Below are 9689 nucleotides of genomic sequence, written 5' to 3'. Positions count from 1 at the left end.
GAAGCTGTGTAGCTTCTGTGGTCCACACTCTTGCTAGTGCAGACTGGAGCCTAAGTGAACCAGAGCAAAGATGGCTCTCCTTCTGGCTAAGGCCTTGAGACTCCTCCTGGGCATACACCCCTCCTCAGGCGGGAAAGGCACCAGATTACTGGAGCCAGAAATGGATCCTTCCTAGAAGCTGTGTCCCTTCTGCAGGCCTCCCCCTCCCTGGGAGTGCACCAGAGCAAAGATGGCCCTCCTACCGGTTTTAGGCCTTGAGACTGCTCCCGGGTGGACACCCCTCCTCGGGCACGAAAGGTGCCAGACGACTGGAACCAGAAATGGGATCTTTCCCAGAAGCTGTGACACTTCTCCAGTCTGCCCTCTCCCCGGCAGTGTACCGGAGCAAAGATGGCTCTCCTTCTGAGTCAGGCCTTGAGACTGCTCCTGGGCAGACACCCCTCCTCGGGTGGGGAAGGTGCTGGACAACTGGAACCAGAAATGGGATCCTTCCCAGAAGCTGTGTCCCTTCTGCAGGCCGCCCCCTCCCTGGGAGTGCACCGGAGCAAAGATGGCCCTCCTACTGGTTTTAGGCCTTGAGACTACTCCCGGGCAGACACCCCTCCTCGGGCGGGGCAGGATTATTAATTTTGAAATCTTTGCTTCCCAGGTGTACACAGAAATCAGAAACACAAAACATCATATTAAAGATATAATTAAGAGTCGAAGGGGGTGTTCTGGAGGAAGAAGACCAAATTATAATGAAAGAGATCAAAGAAGACACTTCAGAGGACCTAACATGACACTTGGTTCTGAGAAATGCACCTAAATTGTGAATGGAGTCCTCCCAAGGGTGAATAGTATTAATGGTTGTTATTGTGATGGCCACCAGAAGTACCAACAGTCCCCAGACCACCTCCTGACACAGACGAAGGATTAAGTGCTGTCTCTCTTGATTCCTCTCAATTCTTTCAAGTATGATCTTTCTGAGTTGTTTCAGTTTTCAGAATGCAGCCATCTGAGGCTGGTAGAATGTATCTGGTGGGGTTTCGGTTCAGCTGCTGTAATCATCTCTAGGAGAAATTGAATAGAATGGGGTGGAGGGAATCTCCTCTGACCTTTATATAATCCATAACTGACTGAATGCTGTCTGTGGGCCAGGAACTCAATACACAACAGAGCGGTAAAGACAATGAAGCAAGGGTCATGCAAAGACTTCTGAGAAAACATTGTTGAGGATCAGGAGAACACAGTAAAGAAAGGCTGTGTGGTCTTCTAGCATCTGGAAACAGAATCTTTTTCTTCTTTCAGTGGCCGTTTCAGTTAGCAGTATACTCACATGATTCCAGTTTCAAAAGAGAAGGACAACCTCGGTGCCAGCGGTCTTAGTTCCTCTTCTATTGCTGCGATAAAATAACAACATGACTAAGGCAACTTATAAACAAAAAAGCATTGAATTTGGGTTTAGAGCTCCAGATGGCTGGAGTCTGTAATGACTGAACAAAGGTATGGTAGTTGGTACAGCTGAGAGTTTACATGTTCATGCACACATAGGAGGCAGAGATAGAAAGAAAGGTTTGAGGGGCTGGGAATGGCATAAGTATGTTGAGACTCTTAACGTTTTCCCAAATGACACAGTTCCTTCAACAAGGCTCCATGCCCTAATCTTTCCAAACACTTCAATCAACTGTGGACAATGTATTCAAACATATGAGCCTATGGGGACCTCTTTACTTAAACTCCCACATTCCATTCCCTGGCCCCCACAGGATTGTGGCCATATCATAATATAAAATGCACTTAGTCCAACTTCAAAGGTCTGCATTGTCTTCTGGGAGGGGGTTAGCATTTTAATCAGTGGCAAAAGGCTATCACCTATCCACTTACAGTATTTCACCTTTCTTTGCCTTTTTAAAAAACATTCTCAGTAGAGAATTGTAGACAATGCTCAGTTTGAAATAAATTCAAGACAGAATGGAAGAAGGTAGAATGGAAGAAGCAAGAATTAGAAATGGGCAGAATAACATCGAAGTCATCAGAGGGCAAAAGCAACCCAAGTCAGTACTGTCATGAGTATTTTAATAAATGGAATAAGACTAGGAGTCTTTGGCCATGAATCTGAAAAAGAACAAGGAGGGGTCAAGGGAAAGGTTTGGAGGGAGGGAGGGGAAGAGAGCAGAGATATGATTACATTATGGCCTTTAAAAGCTAGGTGTCTTTGTTCACGGTGAAGAGGAGAATGTGAGAATATCTTTATTCCTTTGATAATTTGCTCTTAGGAGCATGAATATTCCTATTCATAGGAATAGGAAGGAAGTTTGAGGCATGGCTGGCACCTGAAATAGGAAAGGAGAATGGAGACTATACATAGGCTGAAGCCCGTCTCTCAGGGAAACAGAAGGCAAGGCCACTAACTATGAGATAAAAGAAGAGAATGGCAATGGTGTTGGAGCCCAGAGAAGGAAGACTGACATACTTGGGCACAGAGTTAGTTGGAGAGTGGTGGGTGGGAACATCCTTGGGAGATCCGCTTTAGAGTTTACCTGTTTGATCCACATGGATAAGAATTGAACTGTTATCAGGAAATATCTATTTTCATGGTTTCTTCAGCCAGTCAAAACTGCATAGTAGAAGCTATATAAAAGTTATTGATAGCTACAACATTTTTTTTTCAAATGGCAGATCACATTGCATGCATAGTAGGACAGCACACTCGATACACAGGCAATGTACACTACTGCTGACCTAGCCTGAAGTTGTAGACCTCAGCACTCCAAGATTTTTACTAGTGATAAGGGTAGATTTCTAAATAATTTCGCTCTTAAAATTCTCTAAACAGTCTATTATATGTATTTTACACTACTCATGTTATGTGAGTGTAAACATACGTATTTATAATCTTCAAGACAAGAAGGATACGTACGGGTTGGGTATACTTGCTTAAAATTTTGCTGTTAGGATGACTAGCCCAAAACATTTAGAGCTTAACTAAATATTACAGGGTTCTAGAGACAGACCAGAGGTCCAGTCTCAGTTCCACACTTACTGCAGGGTCCTCTGACAAGTCCTGTACATGTTCTTAGTCACCACTAATTCATTTTTGGGAACTCACAAGATGCTCTAGATATAGTGAAATGTGGACCATTAGCATTAAATATTATCATTAAAATTTAGCATTACAAATTAGCAAGAATATTCATGGAGAGTTATTACAAATTCTTCCAGGTCCTCTACATTAAACATTGAGTAAAAATGGAGAAAATAGTTGTAAAATTTATTGCAGGCATCTTTCAAAATAAAATAATAAACATAAAACAACCCTTTAAGAATACTTATATGTAGAGGCAGGCGGATTTCTGAGTTCGAGGCCAGCCTGGTCTACAAAGTGAGTTCCAGGAAAACCAAGGCTACATAGAGAAACCCTGTCTTGGAAAAAAAAGAATACTTATATATATTGCCTGGAATTCAGCATAAAAAGTCACTGTATGTTTATGTCTACACAGATGTGTAAATATGTTGTGTGAAGGCTGCACATGCTTGTACACATGTGTACACACACACACACTCATTGCTTCAGTTTTCCCCCTTAAAATATGAATGTTTGACTTCTTTTTTGCTTTTCATGACATTACATTTTTTTCCAAACCATTTTGCTTCAAATAGATGCTTAGGTCGTCCAAACAGGTGTAAGACAGTGTTCTCACTAACCTCATAAGGGCTTTTCTTCTCGTTAGTTTCTATTTTAATCTAAATGGTGTTAAAGAAAGTCTCGACCACTTCCATAGTTATTTCCTTAGGACAAATTGTATTATGTGACAGGTCAAAAACTATGTGTTTACGTGTGTGTGTGTGTGTGTGTGTGTGTGTGCTGTTAACTTGCCCTCCAGAAGTATATTTACACTCCCAAATTATGCTCCTAATTGGACATCCGTGCCATCCTCATTAATTGCTACTGTCCTAATTTTCACATTGTTTTAATACTCATATGCATTGCATGCATATTTTAAAACCATAATAATTTTATCTTTATGACTGAATACAGAATACATAAATAGAAACTCATTTTAAACTACAAGAGCTACATTTATTTATTTATTTATTTTCCAATTTTTATTAGGTATTTACTTCATTTACATTTTAAATGCTATCCCCAAAGTCCCTTATACCCCCCCTCCCCCACCGCTCACCTACCCACCCACTCCCACTTCTTGGCCCTGGTGTTCCCCTGTACTGGGCCATATAAAGTTTGAAAGACCAAGGGGCCTCTCTTCCCAATGATGGCTGACTAGGCCATCTTCTGCTACATATGCAGCTAGAGACATGAGCTCTGGGGGTGGTGGTTAGTTCATAATGTAAGAGCTACACTTTTAATCTCACTTTTACCTTAACAAGTAGTTGTAAATTGCTCACTGTGTATAAGAAATCCCAGCCTTGCAGAAAGTGCAGCCCTGGGAATTCTGCAGTGCATGCAGTAGGTTGGTGATCCTTTGCTTCTGGATTGTTAAATGAGCTGGGCAAAATGCAAAACAGAAGGAGACCATTAGGGAAGCAGTGGCTCCTCTTACTGAGATTGCTTCTTAGAAAACAACTGTTATCTCTCTCTAATACACTCGTACACACACACACACACACACACACACACACACACACAAAACAAATAATTTGTTTGCTTATAACTTTTTTCTCTGAAATTATTCTCACTCCCTCAATCGTTTCCCTTATCACCTCCATCACTCTCTATTCATTGACATTATGTGTCCAACTTTTTTTTTTTTTTTTTTTTTTGGTTTTTCAAGACAGGGTTTCTCTGTGTAGCCCTGGCTGTCCTGGAACTCACTCTGTAGACTAGGCTGGCCTTGAACTCCGAAATCTGCCTGCCTCTGCCTCCCAAGTGTTGTGATTAAAGGCATGTGCCATCATGCCCAGGGCATGTGTCCAACTTTTTATGACTTAATAAACAAATACACTTCTATAAAACTAGTTTCATGTGTGTGCATCAGTTACCACATTAGGAGATTACTGTTGTTGTTGTTATTGTAAACCTATCCATCACCTAAAATAATCTTCTACTTAGGAAACATACTGGATTTTCCAGGGAGAATTTTGTGTCCCCATTGTGCTGCTCTTCCACTTCCTCTGGTTGGCTGGAAAGGTCATGCTTGTTTCTAAATTTACAGGGCTAATTTTCCTTTGCTCTCTCCTGGGTCTCATTTCTCCCAACAGTTCATTCCAATTCCTCCATCTGCATAGCATTGACCTAGAGAGACACCATGGATAAGGGAAATATCTGTAGAGCACTGCTGTCTGCCTGAGAGGACAATTCTTGTCCAGCCTGCTCTCCCACATCAGACACACTCTACTAATGCATTGCTCACACTGTGAACGCCTGAGGTTCTCTCAGGCTTGATCCTGCTTGGCAGTCGTTAGGGATTGATATCTCATTTATGAAGGAATACTTCTTTGTTCATATGGTGGAGAAACACTCACATCAAAATAGATTTTAAACCCATACTGTATGGCCAGACTCTTTGAAACTCTCTTTTATGAATCATACAATCGTTGTTTAATTCCAACTTGAAATCTCCCCAAGATTCATGTTTTGTTTTCTTGTTAGGGGTACAGAAATGAGAATGGTGATCTGTGGTGTCTCTTTATAGTCAAAACCTTGCAAAAATATTGTATATTTTCCTCCATTTATCTTCTTTTCCAGGTAAGAACAGAAACATAAACTGTTTTTAACCCTATTAAATAATAACTTTTAAGTAATAGTATATTTGGGGTTTGGAACAATGACCCAACAGTTAAGGAGTACTTGTTCTTCTTGCAGAGGACCTCGGTATAGTTGCCAACACTCATTTGGTGACTCACAAGCATTTGTCCCTCCAGTTCCAGGGGACCTATTTCCCTCACTGTATGCACACAGTGCACATACATTCACATAGGCAAGCATTCATGTTCATAAAGCATAAACAAATAAATCTAAAATTAGAGATAGTATAATTGACATTCTTGAAGAGTGTGAAATGAAAAGATATCAAAGATTTATTAGTTTACTAATTAATAAAGAATCCAATTAAAAAGGTACAATTGGTACCATAGTTTGTTTTTGTCAACTCGACAAAAACCTAAATATATCTGGTAGGAAGAAATCTCGAGTGTGGAATTGCTTCTAGCAAACTGTCCTGTGATCACGACTGCAAGACATTTTCATAATTGCTAATTGATATAGGAGGGCACAGCTCACTATTGTTGGTGATGTCACTCCTAGGCAAGTAGACCTTGTCTTAACATTGAGCAAGCCCGTATGCAGGGCTCGTCCATGTATTCTGCCTTAGCTTCTGAATCCCCGTTCCTACATGGATTTCCCTTCATGATAGACTGTAACCTGTAAGCCAAAAAAACCTTTTCCTCCCCAAGTTGCCTTTGGCCACAGTGTTTACCATAGCAATAGAAAAGAAACCAATACAATTATCTAAAAGATTTTGTAAAAAGGAAATTAAAAGGAGTCTTTAAACTGGTGCCAAGTGGGCCTATTTCCTGGATAGCAGTTGGCTGCATCTTCTAGACATAATTATAAAGATCTATTTACAATGTCACCAATTGCCTATTCCTTCCACACTGTAAAACAGCCTAAAGACCATAAAAATGCTATATAAGTCAGGCATGGTGAGGTAGCCAGGAGGTTCAGTTAATTTTTGTCTTGGGCCCATTTAAAAGGCTCTTAAGTCAAATCCGTTGCTAAGGCTGGGAGTTATAATAGAGTTCCCCTTTGTCTTGTCTTTTCTCTCTACTCTACAGGTGTTAGAATTCATATCTGGAATGCAAGAAGTCCTGAGTTAATTTCTCAGCTCTAAAAAAAGAATAATAGTCATCTTTAAGTCTACTGTTCTGTCCATAGAGTTTTCCATAGTTATCTTCTGCTTCAAAAACCCCAAATAGCTTCTGCACCCTCTAGAAGCACAATGGTTGCAAGAGCATTCGTTACTCAGAATTGTCTAGGTCACATGCACAACCATGGATTTTCCATATCTTAATCGTTCTTAAAATAAAGGTCGATTCTTAAATATGGTAGATATTCATATTGGCATGGCCCAGAAATAGAACCAATCAGAAAGACAGACAGAATTGTGCAGCACGTGGTTCTGAATTGAAGGATTCCCCTTGTGACAGATGAGGTAGCTCATGGGACCTGGGAAGTAAGCAAAGGTCACACAACTTGGAAAGATTCTGGAAAGTTTTTCCCTAGCTTTATAGAAGCAACAAGCAACTGCTAGAGAGAAGACACTAGCCAGTGCTATTGTAGGTGCAGAGATTTCCCGGGCTTGTTGAGCTCCCCTTACACTAGGCAGAGAGCTCCACCTCTGAAGCTTCCATGAGTCATCAAACCAGTATTGGATTGGCCTTTATAGTGAGGCTGATTCTTTATAGTGGCTGCTGGTTCTGAGTTCTTTTTGTTCCTATATGTAACTTCTCACCCACACTCCATTTAGTAACTAAAACTCATTGGTTCTCTAAGTTTTACTTTGGTGCAGCTGTTACTTTTGTGTCTTGTGTTCCCTTTGTTGGGTAAGGAAGTGTGTGTGTGTGTGTGTGTGTGTGTGTGTGTGTGTGTGGAACTGCCTAAGAAAAAAGCCTCCCATATGATAGATTGATGGATAAATAGATGGATGCAACAGGTGGTAAATAATAGGTAGATGGATAGTTGATAGATAGATAGATAGATAGATAGATGATATATATAAATGATAGAGTCATAGTCATTTTTCTATTGCTGTGATAAAACGCCATAACCAAGGCAACTTATAAAAGAAAGCATTTAATTGGACTTACAGTTCTTATTTATTTATTTATTTATTCACTTTACATCCCAATCCCTGTCCCCCTTCCTCATCCCCCCTCCCACAGTCTTCCTCCCCCACTTTCTCCTCTGAGAGAACTGGAGGTCTCCCTCAATCTTCTGCCACCCCGACACATCAAATCTCTGCAGGGCTAGGCTCTTCTTCCCCCACTGAGAAACAAGACTGCTGAGGTAGGGGAACAGCTTTAGGGACAGACCCCACTCCAGTTGTTCGGGACCCATGTGAGGACTGAGCTGCGCATCTGTTATATATTTGTGCGTGGGTGTAGGGGCAAGGTCCAGTCCATGTTTGCTTCTTGGTTGGTGGTTCATTCTCTGAGAGTCCCCAAGGGTCCAGGATAGTTGACTCTGGTGGTCTTCCTGTGGAGTCCCTATTCTCTTCAGGGTCCTCAATACTTATGCTAAATCTTCCGTAAGAGTTCCCAAACTTCACCCTAGACTTACTGTTCTAATGGGTCAGAGTCCATGATGGCTGAGCAAAGGCAGGACAGAAGGAACAGTTGAGAGCTTCCATCTGGATCCACAAGGAGGAGGCAGAGAGAGCTAACTCCAAGTGGTCTGAATGTTTTGAAACCTCAAAGCCTAGTGACACACTTCCTCAAGCTAGGTCACACTTCTGAGACCTCCCAAATAACTACAGTCCGAATACCAAGTATTCAAATGCCTGAGACTCATTCAACCACCACAAATAGATTTATTATAGGAACTGACTTACAGTTTGAGAGGTTGGAAAGACACATAGCATTTGCAAACTGGGGATACAGTGAAGCTGGGATATAATCCAGTTCTCATCCATAGACTCTGACACCAGGGACTGGTGTTCAAGGGACAGAAAGAACCAGTAGTTTTTGATTACTGCGAGCCTTGGAACCAGGATGATATTAATTTCAAGAAAAGATGAATGTCCTGGCTCAAGGAGAAAGAATGTAAGACTTTCCCCTCCCCCCATCTTTTAGTTGTACTCAGGTCTTCAGAGCATTGGATGGTTCTGGTGTTCAGGGTTCAGGAGGCTGTGGATCTCCTTTATGCAGCCATAAACACTGTCCTAGATACACCCTTAAGTGATGTTTCACCATCTAACATTGTATCCTTTAACCAGTTAACAAGTTAGCATATAAAACTACAAATAGCTGACAGGGCTCACCCAGAGAGGCCCTGCTCACCTTGGCTGCTACATGCAGTGTGGTTTATTGCAAGGTACATTCCTAGGATTTCCGCAGCAGGAGAAGGGTTTTCATACGCGGTACACATCCCTTTAGTTATTTCATTATCTAACACAAATCACACGGCTATCACACTTTAAAACATCAACTGAGCAGAGCCATCTTCCCATTGCTCTGGAGACCAAGAACCTCTATGTTAGTTAGTTTCCTGATATTAGGAGGAAATGCCACAACCAATAGTAACTTACTTGCAGCAGGAAGAGTTCATTTTGGCTTACATTTTCAGGGAGAGAGTCCATAATGTCAGGGGAGACATAGCAGCAAGCAGCCAGCTCAGGAAGTTGAGAGACTATACTGTCCATCACAAACACAAATCAGACAGAGAACTAACTATAATCAGGTTGTGTCTATAAACTCTTAATGCTCAGTCTTAGAGACATGCTTCCTCCAGGAAGGCTTCACCACCTTCCCCAAACAGCACCACCAGGAGGGCCGTTCTAGTGTGTTGCAATATCTGAACCTATGGTGGACATTCTGAATTCCAACCATCACACCTGCTGACAGCCACACTTGAGTATAGCGGCAGGGGAAGACCCAACACAGTAGCACTTTGGATCTGCAGAATCTACAAGACACAGGTGTAAGTGCTCTAAGTCCCAGGCTTCCATAACTTTACATGTGCTTGTGTT

This window comes from Mus pahari, chromosome 1, assembly GCF_900095145.1.
Source record: "Mus pahari chromosome 1, PAHARI_EIJ_v1.1, whole genome shotgun sequence".
NCBI lineage: Eukaryota > Metazoa > Chordata > Mammalia > Rodentia > Muridae > Mus > Mus pahari.
The sequence above is the reverse complement of the archived record's forward strand: the minus strand, read 5'-3'. Positions refer to the sequence as shown.